The 14,788-nt window shown below is 42.2% G+C and overlaps 1 protein-coding gene across 1 annotated transcript in view; it reads left to right on the top strand.

Moving 5' to 3' along the window:
• Window positions 1-14,788, top strand: part of NPAS3 (neuronal PAS domain protein 3) — an 836,061-nt gene that overhangs the window by 524,634 nt on the left and 296,639 nt on the right. The gene's annotated exons all lie outside the window — the stretch shown is intronic.

Here is a 14,788-nt window from a genome sequence, read left to right as displayed (position 1 = left end):
TAACGGAGTGCAGATAGTGAGATCTTTAAAGTTTTAAATGATCAGAGTGCATACAACTAGATGGAAGGAGGTAGAGGGACATATACAAAGCGAAAGAGAGACGCACAGATGTATGGAACACAAACTGGAGTTAAGGGTGTAGTGGAAAACTTCTTCCCTGCTGGTTGAAAAGTGGGATTTAATGCTTAAAGCCACAGGCTGAAGCCATTATTCACATCTGGTGTTCTTTCTTTGGACCTGAAGAGTAATAGGTTTCACTATAAACTGATGACTCTAATTCACACACATTTTATTCTATTCACATTAGAAAATTGATGGAGAGGAGCATTTCTTTCTTCTCACCTCACAGTCCACCTATCTACTTGCCTCCTGTAAGATTAACTTCCTAACTACTTTCCTTCTAACTTGATTCCTGTCTTTCCACCTGTCCTCCTCTACCCACCCAGTGCTTTCGTCATCCCATCATCTGCTCCTTGGAAGCAGGATTCCACCAACCATGATAGTCCACTCTTGTAATCAAGCCTGAGATACGCCATGTGTTGTGAGGAGCGGGAGAGGCTACAGCGGTTCATTTCAAGCTCCACAAAAGCTCAAGTTCCTGGGCTTTTTCTAAGGTTCAGTGGATCTCATAGTGACAATGTAGTGAGTAACTGAAAATCTGTTTCAGTTCCTTCTTAGAAGGGAGCTTGCAGTTCCCACTGAGAGATGGTCATCATGGTTGTATCAGAAATGCTTATGACTCCATATAGTGCCATAGTGCCTTATTGATCCATGTGGGCTATGGAAAGTGGGATGTAGAGTGAGAGGGAGGAAAGGAGAAATTGGAAGGGATGTGTGTGTTTGAAAGTGTAGGAAAGTCGAGGGGGAAAGCAGTTCAGATACGGAGTGGAAGGGCGGGATAGCTAGCAGGCAGTCATTGTAGGCCTCCCTGTATAGGCAATGAATGTTCAGAATGTTTCATTCACAAAGTCTGGAGCTGAATGCACATTAAATTGAACAAGTGAAACTTTATTCAACTTTGTTGGCTGTTCTGTCCATGTGGCTGCATTGCTTCCAGCCGATCCCTCTTCTGCTGGTGCCTCGTGGGGAGCATCAGCCTTTAGGCTCCAGTTCCACTGATCATGATACACAGAAGAGTAAAACACAATTGAATTGGCTGAGGCAGAATCATGTAGCCATACTCGACCTGTAATTGGCCAAGCGATACGCCTGGCACTAGGAATAGTACTTACACAACTTTTAATCACAGAACCACAAACTGTACACAAAGAAAAATGCATAGGGTCTGATCCTGTATTTTTACACACCTAAAATGAGTAGATTATTTTAAAAACAGCTGAGCTTGTAAACAAAGCTAAGCTCAAAATTGTCTTGAGAGCACAAACTCCTAGATTCCAACTACAGTCTTTTTCCTTTGAAACTCCAAGGACATATTCCCCAGAAAATGCTGGAGGAAAGCCCACTGATAACTCAAGAGGTAAAATAACATATGAGTTATTAAAAGGTCTTTCCACAGAAGTGGGATTAATTTCCATATCCCATAGGAACCCATATGCACTCTGTTATCACACAAATGGAGTTTTGGTGAGCCAGTTACAAATTAGTTAGTAAAATTAAATTAAAAGTGTCTGGACAGTAGTTCAGGAGAGCTAGCCAACATACTTTAAAATAATACAATCTAAAAAAATCAAACTAAAATCTATTTCCCACCTGAAAGATACTATTTCATAACTCTTTTTATGCTGAATGTATATAGCTGAACATGCATCAAAATAAATTCTGATTCAGCCTTGACCTTCAGTAATAGTCTAAACCGCAATTGTTCCCGTTTAAATAGCCAGGAAAAGAGCATGAGAGGAAATTACATTTGCTGTAGAAAATTTCTCACTGTAGTGGGTTTTTTATTAATTGTTAACTTTAGAACTGGGGTGTGAAAAGCTACTGTAATTCTAACTTTACTTTGACAATGGCATTGCAAGACTTGGTTTATATCCTTTTGAGTCTTTCATGTAATTTTGGCACAGTGTATTAGTATCCACACATATGCTCTCCACAAAAGCTAGAATATGTTGTACAAATAAAAATAAGGAATATTTCATCTCCTCTCTTCCCCAAGTGTGGCAGTTTTTACCCAGGTTAAATATAATTCTTGCATTTGGAAGCCTTAAATCAGGTCACTGTCAAAGAGAAATGTTCTACATTGTATCATGAGAGACCTTTTAAAATACACCTTTTGGTGCATAAGTAAGTATGGAATTTTAAGGAGTGAGGGATTCCAAGTGATATTACTGTTATTTCTTGGGACATTAAGATGTTATAATCACTGGAATATCTGACACCAAATTGTAGGACCTCAGAACACAGGCTGACATTTCCAAACATTTTGTTGCTTGGGAGGAGAAAAAGCATGATAGAGTTCTCTGTGATTTGTTTTTTCTCCATGGCCCTAATAAAGAAATACTTATGCAGCAGTAAACAAAGGGAGATGTTGAGATTGCTATCCTTCAGGAGGATTAAAATGACAGTTGGAAGTGAAAGCAAATAGAGCTTGAGAATTTTATGTCTGCTCATTTGCTGATGAAGTATGGAATCTTAACATGTTTTGTCCTTTGGATGTATGAAATGTCCATGGTACCCTCCCATTCTGCCCTGACATTTGATCACAGATCTATTTCTTCTTAAGAAAAAAGAGACATGTCTCTCACTTTGTATAGCCTTCTAGTTGGTAACAGATCTTTTAAGCTTTCCTCTTCATCTGAGATTCCATTTCAGTTCATGTCTTATTGGTCTGTTTTGCCCATTCTGGTGATGTGCTTCTACCATACCAAATGATATTTCCTTGCAATTTTACAAGCTTGCCATTGTCCAGTTCTATTTTGCAAACTCCTTCCCTGTCAATGACCTTCAAGGTCCAGTAAATACTAAGACTATCTCTTGGTTTCATTGCACTGTTTCACTTTTATTGTACTTTTTTATTTTAGTCTTCTCTGTCTCACACACAACTACATACACTGTGAGTAGGTATAGAAAATAATAGTTTATAAATCCCATTGTTTGATATTTGGTCATACAACTAATTTACAGACCTGTCCAAGTGTCACACATCTCACATAACACACATGCAGGTGACTCACTCCCACATTCTCACAGCCCAGACTGAATGTCATGGTCTGCAGTTGCAGCTCATGGCTGAGCAGACAGCCACACGAACTTCTGTTTTGTTGGTGCTTCTGCTGGATCTAAGCCAGGAAGGAGAAGCAAAAGGCAGATGCAACAGCAAGCAAAGGCAATGATGTTGGGGATACAAGCTAAGAGGTCCTAGTACTGGCCCAATGCTCCAACCACCCAGTAAGCAGCCCACAACCCACCCAACACTCGCAGGTGCCCTCCTGGTAAGTCCTAGCTGCTGGCAGCTTCTACCCGGGTAACCCCAGGTCCCCAACAACCTTTAGTTACTCTCAGCTTCTACCCAGACACTCTCACAAACACAAATTTATTTTGCTACAGCCAAATTCCCCCTAGATAACTTTATCCATCCAGCTCTTTCAACAGCCCCCAGCTTCCTCAATCTTCCAGCAACACTTCCCCACAAACCCAATTTTCTCACATTCTCCCAGCCAGAACTACAGGACCATGTCCTAATCCCATTACTGGGACAGGGCATATTGATTTTAAGATAAAATGATCATATGCAAATTATTTGCTAGTAAGCAAGTTATTGAATGAGCTCTTGTGCATAAAATGTCATATACAGAATTGCAGAAAACTTGGTGGCTATGTAAATTAAATATGCTGTTTGCCACAATGGATGTCATCAGTGAAGTCTGGCATTGGCAATGGGGAGAGTTCACACTTTCCAAATGTAAACGGATGGACATCATACCTAATGGACTAAAGGTAAAAAATCCACTGCTATCTACATACTACACAGACCACAGTGAGAGATTATGCCGTACTCTATCTAAGAAACTGAGGAACCACCTGATCAGCATCCTATACAGCAAACAGGAAAACATCAAAAAAGAGCTCTCCAACCTAGAGACTCTCATCAATAACCAAACTTCCATACAAACGGACTTCACTAAAATAAGACAGGAGATCTACATTACTCACTTCACCTCTCTAAAAAGGAAAAAGGACTGTAAGCTGTCTAAACTCCTACCTGCCACATGGGGCCACAACCGTGATACCCCTAACCCACCCAGCAATATCGTCAATCTATCCAGCCACACACTCAGCCCAGAAGAACAGTCTGTCCTATCTCGGGGACTCTCTTTCTGCCCTGCCACCCCCACCAACATGATACAGTTCTGCGGCGATCTGGAAGCCTACTTTCGCCGTCTCCGACTCAAAGAATACTTCCAGGACAACACTGAACAGCGCACTGATACACAGTTACCCTCCCACCAACAGCACAAGAAGAAGAACTCCACATGGACTCCTCCTGAGGGTCGAAATGAGAGTCTGGACCTATACATTGAATGCTTCCGCCAACGTGCACAGGCAGAAATTGTGGAAAAACAACATCGCTTGCCTCACAATCTAAGTCGTGCAGAACGCAATGCCATCCACAGCCTCAGAAACCATCCTGACATTAAAATCAAAGAGGCTGATAAAGGAGGTGCTGTTGTCATCATGAACAGGTCTGACTACCAAAAGGAGGCCGCCAGACAACTCTCCAATACCAAATTTTACAGGCTACTTCCCTCAGATCCCACTGAGGAATACACTAAGAAACTGCACCATCTACTCAGGACACTCCCTACACTAACACCGGAACAAATCAACATACCCTTAGAACCCCGACCAGGGTTATTCTATCTACTACCCAAGATCCACAAACCCAGAAATCCTGGACGCCCCATCATCTCTGGCATTGGAACTCTCACTGAAGGACTGTCTGGATATGTAGACTCTCTACTCAGACCCTATGTTACCAGCACTCCCAGCTATCTCCGTGACACCACTGATTTCCTGAGGAAACTACAGTGCATTGATGACCTTCCAGAAAACACCATCCTAGCCACCATGGATATAGAGGCTCTCTACACAAACATCCCACACACTGATGGAATACAAGCTGTCAGGAACAGTATCCCTGATGATGCCACAGCACAACTGGTTGCTGAGCTCTGTGCCTTTATCCTCACACACAACTATTTCAAATTTAATGACAATATATATCTCCAGATCAGTGGCACCGCTATGGGCACCCGCATGGCCCCACAATATGCCAATATTTTTATGGCCGACCTGGAACAACGCTTCCTCAGCTCCCGTCCACTCACGCCCCTTCTCTACCTACGCTACATTGATGACATCATCATCATCTGGACCCATGGGAAGGAGACTCTGGAAAAATTCCACCATGATTTCAACAGCTTCCACCCCTCCATCAACCTCAGCCTGGACCTATCTACACGGGAGGTCCACTTCCTAGACACCACGGTGCAAATAAGTGGTGGTCACATTAACACCACCCTATACCGAAAACCGCCTACCTTCATGCCTCCAGCTTCCATCCCGGGCACACCACAAGATCCATTGTCTACAGCCAAGCACTGAGGTACAACCGCATCTGCTCTAACCCCGCAGACAGAAACCAACACCTAGAAAATCTCCACCAAGCATTCTCAAGACTACAGTACCCACACAAGGAAATAGATCAACAGAGCCAGATGTGTACCTAGAAGCCTCCTACTGCAAGACAAACCCAAGAAAGAAACCAACAGGACTCCACTGGCCATCACATACAGTCCCCAGCTCAAACCCCTCCAACGCATCATCAGGGATCTACAACCCATCCTGGACAATGATCCCACACTTTCACAGGTCTTGGGTGGCAGGCCAGTCCTCGCCCACAGACAACCTGCCAACCTGAAGCATATTCTCACCAGCAACTGCACACCGCACCATAGCAACTCTAGCTCAGGAACCAACCCATGCAACAAACCTCGATGCCAACTCTGCCCACATATCTACACCAGCAGCACCATCACAGGACCTAACCAGATCAGCCACACCATCACCGGTTCATTCACCTGCACGTCCACCAATGTAATATATGCCATCATATGCCAGCAATGCCCCTCTGCTATGTACATCGGCCAAACTGGACAGTCTCTAAGGAAAAGGATAAATGGACACAAATCAGACATTAGGAATGGCAATATACAAAAACCGGTAGGAGAACATTTCAACCTCCCTGGCCACACAATAGCAGATTTTAAGGTGGCCATCCTGCAGCAAAAAAACTTTAGGACCAGACTTCAAAGAGAAACTGCTGAGCTCCAGTTCATCTGCAAATTTAACACCATCAGCTCAGGACTAAACAAAGACTGTGAATGGTTTGCCAATTTCAGAACCAGTTTCTCCTCCCTTGGTTTTCACACCTCAGCTGCTGGAACAGGGCATCATCCTCCCTGATTGATCTAACCTCGTTATCTCTAGCTTGCTTCTTGCTTGCTTATATATACACCTGCCTCTGGAAATTTCCACTGCTTGCATCCGAAGAAGTGGGTATTCACCCACGAAAGCTCATGCTGCAAAACGTCTGTTAGTCTATAAGGTGCCACAGGATTCTTTGCTGCTACTACCCAGAAGGCAGCCAAACCTTTGGTCTCTAGCTCCCCCTGCGAGGAGTACCACTGTAATGTTTTCTGTTGGGGAATAGAGCTCACCCCTAAGTCTCTTGGTGAGGAGCCGCTCTGGCCTGCATACAACTTGCCAGTAAGAGGATTGCTCTTGGCAAAGGAGTCTGAGCCTTGCAACCTACCCATCCTTTCTCAAATTTCTCCCTCCTCAAATGGATGGGAGGAGACAGAGCCCTAGACCCCTCCCAATAAGTAAACTGAGGGGAGAAAAATTGAAGAGAAGAGATATCTCTAAAATGTAATGAAACAAATGGTACCTCAGAGGGCAAGAGCAATTTTAAAAAAGTGGCCTCAGTTAAACTTGATTCAGTCAATGTTTGTTAAATACTAAGAGACACAGCTCAGTTAATGTTTATCTTTACACACTTTTCTGCTGCTCTTTCTTGCCCCCTTTCCTGCCATGTGCCTTTTCTCTTTAGTGAACATGTTTTTTTCCTTTTTCGGAGCAGTAGTGAGTGTACCCATCTCTACAGAGAACAGAAAATGATGCCAAGCTGATCTTCCATATGAGCACTCAGCTCACTGTGGAAAAAATTACTAAAGTTTGCATTAAACCTTCTAGTCACCATAGCAAATAATGGCGTTATTATTTCTACGGAGAGGGGAGTTTTGTATGCTTAGCTTTGCCATCTGTTGTCCATTGTATGGCAAAACCAGGAGAGAAATTCCTGGCTGTATTAGTATTACATTTACAGGAAGCTTGCTTCATTAAACAACCCAGTTGGAATTATTTGCTATTTAATTCTAAACAAAATAATATCTCTTCTTACAGCTGTGAGATAGTAGAGATCACTGATATGTGTACAAGTTTTTAAGTACACATCGAATAGCTAGGAACTGAACTTCTTGACTATCAGAAAGGCAGAGTAGTATCCAAACATCCCATTAACTGTTCACAAGATATTGGTTTGAGTAGATGAGATAAGAACAGTGTAAGGCTTGATGAGCTTGAGGCAAGGTTAATGTCAAAGTACAATGAATGTGCAGAATTGCATCATGTAAATCCAAGAATTTACACAGAGGCTCTTTTGCTGCACTGAACAGTGCAAATAATTCTAGGGTAAGCTTACTGTACCAAAGAGGTCAGGACAAGTGCAGGCCTATTGAATGAGAACTCTGTTGGAGATCTAATTCCATTACTTTCAGTAGACTATGAGGGACTGCTCAAGCACATAGATACCTTACAAGAAAAGTGGAGGACACTACAATACTTACATTATAATTTCTGTAGGACTTATAAGGCTCCATAACGGAATATAAAATTGCTATACAAATAGCCGTGGAGCATGTTGGCTTTCCTATGCACAGCAGCGATAGTAAGAAAATAGAACAAAAACTGATTACTTACTAGATCAGTGACCATGGTGTTCAAAAGTTCAACTCAAATACCCTTCCCAAAGATTATGGGTGAAATCCTGGTCCCCATAAAGTCAATGGCAAAACTCCCATTGACAGTGATATGAAATCAGCTAAATATTATCTCCATTTTACATAAGGGAAAACTGAGGCCTGGAGCAGTCCTAAGACCCACAGTGAGACAGTGGCAGAGCCGTGAATAGAACCTGTAATAAATCTCAGATCTGATTCCCCCATTTGAGTTTCCTCACTGTAATGTATATGTTACTGTGGAAAATCCAAGTAACTGGCTTTCTATATGTTAATATAGACCCACACACAATAGTATAACCCTACATTTTTCAGGAAAAAGGATATAGTTGTCCACATGGAAATGCCACCATATCTACGGGATTCACTTTACTTGTAATACACCAAAATATTTTATGAATACATACACTAGACCTGATCCTCTCCTTTGGGTCTGATCCTGCTCCCATAAAATTTAATGACAAAACTTTCACTGATCTCAGTGGCGCAGGTTCAAGCCCTTTGTTACACCTTTTTTATACTGATGTAACTCCTTGGTCTTAAAATTGGAGTTACTTTGGTGTAAACTAGTATCATATAGTGAGGAATATTTGAGCAATTCAAAGTAGTAAAGGGATATTGTTTTCAGTGAAAAGAACAAGGAGTACTAGTAGCACCTTAGAGACTAACAAATTTATTTGTGCATAAGCTTTTGTGGGCTAAAGCCCACTTCATCAGATGCATGCAGTGGAAAATACAGTAGGAAGATAGATAGATACAGGGAACATGAAAAAATGGGTGTTGCCATACCGACTCTAACGAGACTAATCAATTAAGGTGGGTTATTATCAGCAGGAGAAAAAAAACTTTTGTAGTGATCATAGAATCATAGAATATCAGGGTTAGAAGGGACCTCAGGAGGCCATCTAGTCCAACCCCCTGCTCAAAGCAGTACCAGTCCCCAACTAAATCGTCCCAGCCAGGGCTTTGTCAAGCCTGAACTTAAAAACCTCTAAGGGAGGAGATTCCACCACTTCCCTGGGTAACCCATTCCAGTGCTTCACGACCCTCCTAGTGAAAAAGATTTTCCTAATATCCAACATAAACCTCCCCCACTGCAACTTGAGACTATTACTCCTTGATCTGTCATTTGATTATCACTACAAAAGTTTTTTTTCTCATGCTGATAATAGCCCACCTTAATTGATTAGTCTCGTTAGAGTTGGTATGGCAACACCCATTTTTTCATGTCCTCTGTATATATATATATCTTCCTACTGTATTTTCCACTGCATGCATCTAATGAAGTGGGTTTTAGCCCATGAAAGCTTCTGCCCAAATAAATCTGTTAGTCTCTAAGGTGCCACAAGTACTCCTTGTTCTTTTTGCTGATACAGACTAACACAGCTACCACTCTGAAACCTGTTGTCAGTGACTAGCTGCTATTTACAGGAATTGTGGGGTTAGGAAACAAGCAAGAGGAAATGTATCATTTGATGACTGTGGAGTTCTGAAAGTCCTTTCAAACCTCATTTCTAACTTGGAAGGGAAGAGCAGATATAGATGTTTGATCAATTTTTGTTTGATATATGATAGGTGTGAGCTCCCATGCAATTGCTGAAGATGGCAATTGGATTGTGGTAAATGATCAGAGTGGGATCTGCCTTGGCTATCTTGTAGGTGCTTTTTTCATCTTGGACAGCCTTCTGATGTTCAAGAAGTCACTTAAGCATGTAAGAAGCGGAGTTTAATGAGCCGGAACCGACTACATCAGCTAATGCTCTGGCAAACTGTTGACCCACCTAGGCTCATCCAGAATATTTTTAGCTAGTATAAAGTGGATAATTGGCCTGAGATTTGACACGCTGTATCTAACTATTTATGTTTTATTTTCCTCATACAGAAGTCACAAGAATGTTCAGATATGCTTTATAAGAGAATTTCCCTTATTGTGTAGTACTCCTTATATTGATAAATATGACTCAGTTTTGATTACAGAATACTTTACATATGAATCTCAGGGTCTTCAAGTCTAATGCATTGCATTCCATTTAATTTAATCATTGATTATTTCTGTCCTCTTTTTTTTATTATTTGAGAAAAGCTTCAGGAACTGAATCATTTGCATTGTAAATAACATAACATCTGCTCATTAGTTTGATCACTTTTGATTGCTTTCAACAGGTTTGATTAGTTTCGGTCACTGACCATTTAAAAACTGCCATTTAATCAATAGGGAAGCTCAAATACTGAATGAGATTGATGAGGAAAGAGCTGGTAGATCCTGGGTAACTAAAGAGTGCGAAAAGTTTCCTTTAGATGGTATAGGCGCAGTGATTCTCAAACTTATTTAATCGCATTCCCCCTTCTTTGTGTCTGTAGTAGTTTACACCCTCCGCCACACAAGGACATATATCAATTTAAAAAAATGCAACTCTCACTAAATATTAAAAACAGCAAGGCATTGATTCAAACAGAGCCAGCGATCCATTGTAATAAGAGCAAAAGCAAAACTGTGATTGTGGTCGATGCTTAGAATTAAATGTGCACACTGCATCTGAGCAAATGGATTAACATACAGATGGCAACGACTTTGTATAATGCTATGCAAGCTTAGCAGAAATTCATCAAAATGCACAGCGCCATCTAGAGTTAAATGCGCAGCGCTTTCTGAGGACCTGATATGTCTGGAGGAATCAGCTTTGCTAGTTATTCATTGCTGTGGGTAAAATGTGGGCAGTATGTTTTTTTTCTAAAGCTTCTCATTCCCTTCCGCCTTCCCCCCCACCCAGGTGATGCCTGGGAGGGCATGCGGGGTCACATATCCCCTCCACCCCCACCCCCGGATTTGCTGCTTGGCTTGTACTGAGCATGCTCAGTAACACTACTGAGACCAACTGCTCTCACTCTGTCCTCCCACCCCACACACACTATTGGCAGGCACAAGTCATCTCTTTCCCCCCAGAATACATTCCGTGGTCCCCCAGTTTGAGAACCTCTGCTATAGGATGCTACTATGACCTCCTGCTGGTCATACAGGCAACCTGCTGATAAGTAAAAGGAACCATACTTCAATAGCTGCTAACCTCCAGTACTTTACATATCACAATGAATTGGAATAAACATTGCATATAAACTTCTTCATGTCAATCACGCCCTCTCAAATTATTGTGTGTGGAGGTTTTGCAAGTCTATCAAAATACATTATTTACAGTCATGTGTAAAGACTGTAGGTAATTTGGGCAATTTATATTACAGAATGTCAAATACTTTTTTTTACAATATTATTGTTACATATGAAATGTAATACTGTCCCTACTCTTATCATCTTATGATTTTCACATACATATCCAGATTACATTATAAATATTGTGTAAAAGTTTTGCACCTATTTACACAAGATAATTTAGCTCTTTGTTATATAAAAATAAGAGTGATGCTACCAAATACCTTGACTGGAGAGAACTGATGGTTTAAGCTTCAGGTTTAGACTATCTTAAACACTTCGAAGAAGGATGAAATCCTGACCGAGTCAACTCAGCTCTTCATTCTGAGTATCATGCATTTTATGTGGTTTGGGTCTATTGCAGGGGTTCTCAACCTTTTTCTTTCTGAGCCCCCCGACATGCTATAAAAACTTCACGGCCCAGCTGTGCCACAACAACTGTTTTTCTTCATATAAAAGCCAGGGCTGGCATTAGAGGGTAGCAAGGAGGGCAACTGCCTGGGGTCCCACACCACAGGGGGGGCACCTCAAAACTAAGTTGCTCAGGCTTCGGCTTCAGCTCCTGGTGGTGGGGCTCGGGGTCCTGGGCTGCAGTCCCATGTGGCAGAGCTTTCGCTTTCTGCTCTGGGCCCAGGCAAGTCTGATGCCAGTCATGCTTGATGGACCCCCTGAAACCTGCTCTTGGCCTTAACCAACATACTGCCTATTTTATATGAACATTGACAATTTCATGGCATTATTTTATTAGAAAAGTGGTTATTGTTGGGATTCACTCTGAGACCTTTTTCACTTGGTTTATCCAAAACACCTTGTCCAGTTCTGCAAGAACTCTTTATCCAGTTCTCTGGGATCCAGAAACACTCAGTTTGACTCCAGATTTCTGGCTGACTCAGGTTCCTTTGTTTGGCATACAGCAAAGCTACGCTGACTTAATTAGGCTAAAGCAGTGGTTCTCAAACTGTGGGTCGCGACCCCATTTTAATGGGGTTGCCAGGGCTGGTGTTAGATTTGCTGGGGCTAGGGGCCTAAGCCCAAGACCACGCCCCATCATCCGGGGCCAAAGCTGAAGCCTGAGTCCCACCCGTCCAGGTCTGAAGCCCAAGGACTTCATCCCTTAGTGGTAGGGCTCAGGTCACAGGCCCCCCACCTGGGGCTGAAGCCCTTGGGCTTGGGCTTTGTTCCCTCCCCGGAGAAGTGGAGCTCAGGCTTTAGTCCCCCCCAACCCAGGGCAACTAGGCTGGAGTGGGCTCAGGCTTCAGTCCCCCCTCCTGGGGTCGTGTAGCAATTTTTGTTGTCAGAAGGGGGTCGTGGTGCAATGACGTTTGAAAATCCCTGGGGTAATGTGTAGGGGGTGAGTGTAGGGCATACCACACATCCAAAGTGACACTGAAAACCTCTTCCTTTATTTACATTACATATTACATTGCATTTGCTATACATTGCATCACACGTTTTGGGATTAGCATTCATTTGCAGTAACCAACCCATGCACAGCATGTTCTGTCCATGTATTGTCCACACTCCACCTACTCTTTACCTCATTTCTACGTTCGTAAATTATCTTATTCATTGTTAGTAAATGGTTCCCTGGGTGTTCTCCCTCTTATCTTAGCTGGCTCAGACATTGTTTATTAGCCTGATGACTTATTTACTTATTTTATTTAGCCCAAACATTCTGTTTCAGCCTAATGATCTGTTTACCTCCCTAATTCTATCTTGCAAGAAATGAGGCCTCCTGCTGGGTGTTAATTACTCATGTCAGGCCAGGCCTCAGCTACACATATTACTAATGACCTTGGCCAACCCTTCTTCTTTTCCACAGTGGTTATATAGCATGATGTGAGTACTGTTTTCCACTTCAGAGCTAGCTGTATTTCAGTGGGGTTGTATTTATATGGGTCCAGATTTTGTCTGACACTTGCACAAAGTAGCAACGTGTTGTCTAACTCTTCTCAGAGGAAGTCTAAATGACTTGATGGAAGAACTGCTAGAAGCTTCAGGTGCCTTGGCTTGTCTAGCATTTCCATCATTGCTACTACTGGTGGAGCTGAAATGGTGGGATCAACCATAGGGAATTTTAAGCTAGTGTAGGCAAGACTTTAGTGTAGGAGAACTGTTGTTATAGTCATCTTAGGGCTTGTCTACACTGCCACTCACAGTGCTGAAACTTTCCTCACTCAGGGGTGTGAAAAGCACCCCCCTCAGCAATGCAAGTTTCAGCATTGGTAGCTATTCACCTCGCAGAGGTGGGTTTTTTACAGTGCTCAGTGCTGGAGCCGCAACTGCACAGCCACATTAAAGCGCTGCCGCAGCAGTGCTTTAACATCGGCAGTGTAGACATACTCTTAGACTCATGCTCCTTAAGATGCTACTTCTAGTGCTCCAGAGATTTTGCCTTGATATCATCTTCTGCTGATACCAATGCATGGGAGGCATATTCTCGAGCTTTAAATACCCTGATGAGAAAATCTGTTCTTTTAATGACTGAAAGAAATGTGTTTGCACAATGAAAAACACAGGTAGAAAAAGAAAGCATGCATGCCTGGACTTGATGGAATGCATGCTTCAGGGAACGCTCTGGAGAAATTGTTTAAGACTGGTTCATTCTAATAAAATTATATCCATAGGGGGCTGGTTTCAAATCTGGATAGGTCACAAGTGAAATAAATTTGGTGGTCTCAGCTAGTCCATTTACTATTTATCCACATCACACTCTCCCTGTACAATTTGACACAACCCAGCATTATTGTCTGTCTCTACTCTGTAGACTCTCAGGACTGAAATAATAGGGTGTTTCATCTCAGAACTGAGATATATAGACAGACTTATGTAGGAAGGTTCGCACAGTACCTTCGTCCCTACACTAAGATGACTGGCCCTCGACAGTCAAACCCTCACTTTCATGTGTAAAAATTTACCTAGCTTACAAAATAAATAATCATACCCTGTAATATTTCCAAGGCTTGGGTCAAGTTAGGTTATCTGACTCATAAGTGCCTGTTGTGCAAACTACAGTCACTAGTCTGATTTGCTTACTAGACTTTCCAGAATTAAAAAAACACCTCCCCCCCACAACACACAATAAATCATCTTTGGCCATTTGTGCCTTCTCCTTGTGACTTGTTCTGTGCTCTTTTCCCATGTCTCCATGCTCCCCATCGTTATATTGATTCCGCATGGGAAGGTGAGCTGAGATATTGTGTAACTAAATACACATTTTTGTAATTTGCATGGGAAGGCATTATAATATATGTGAATTTAACTGTCAAACTATTTTAAATTTCAAGTGTCACATATAATTAAAGACTAAGACCTGAAACTTACTGAGGGACCATATTCACTCACTGGATACCTCTGGTTCCTACTGATGGAACCCAAGCTGCAAGCTCCAATAGGAGAAAATCCATCAGCACTTGCAACACCCATCCTACCAGAGGACTCAAATCAGATGAGTGTGGTCCAGAATGTTATGAGGCTGGCAATGAAAGGAGTAGACTGGGCATGAGAGATCTATCATAAAAATGTACTATCATCTTCCACTGGT

Source organism: Mauremys mutica, chromosome 4 (genome assembly GCF_020497125.1).
Source record: "Mauremys mutica isolate MM-2020 ecotype Southern chromosome 4, ASM2049712v1, whole genome shotgun sequence".
Lineage (NCBI taxonomy): Eukaryota > Metazoa > Chordata > Testudines > Geoemydidae > Mauremys > Mauremys mutica.
This window is presented reverse-complemented; position numbering and strand designations above follow the sequence as displayed.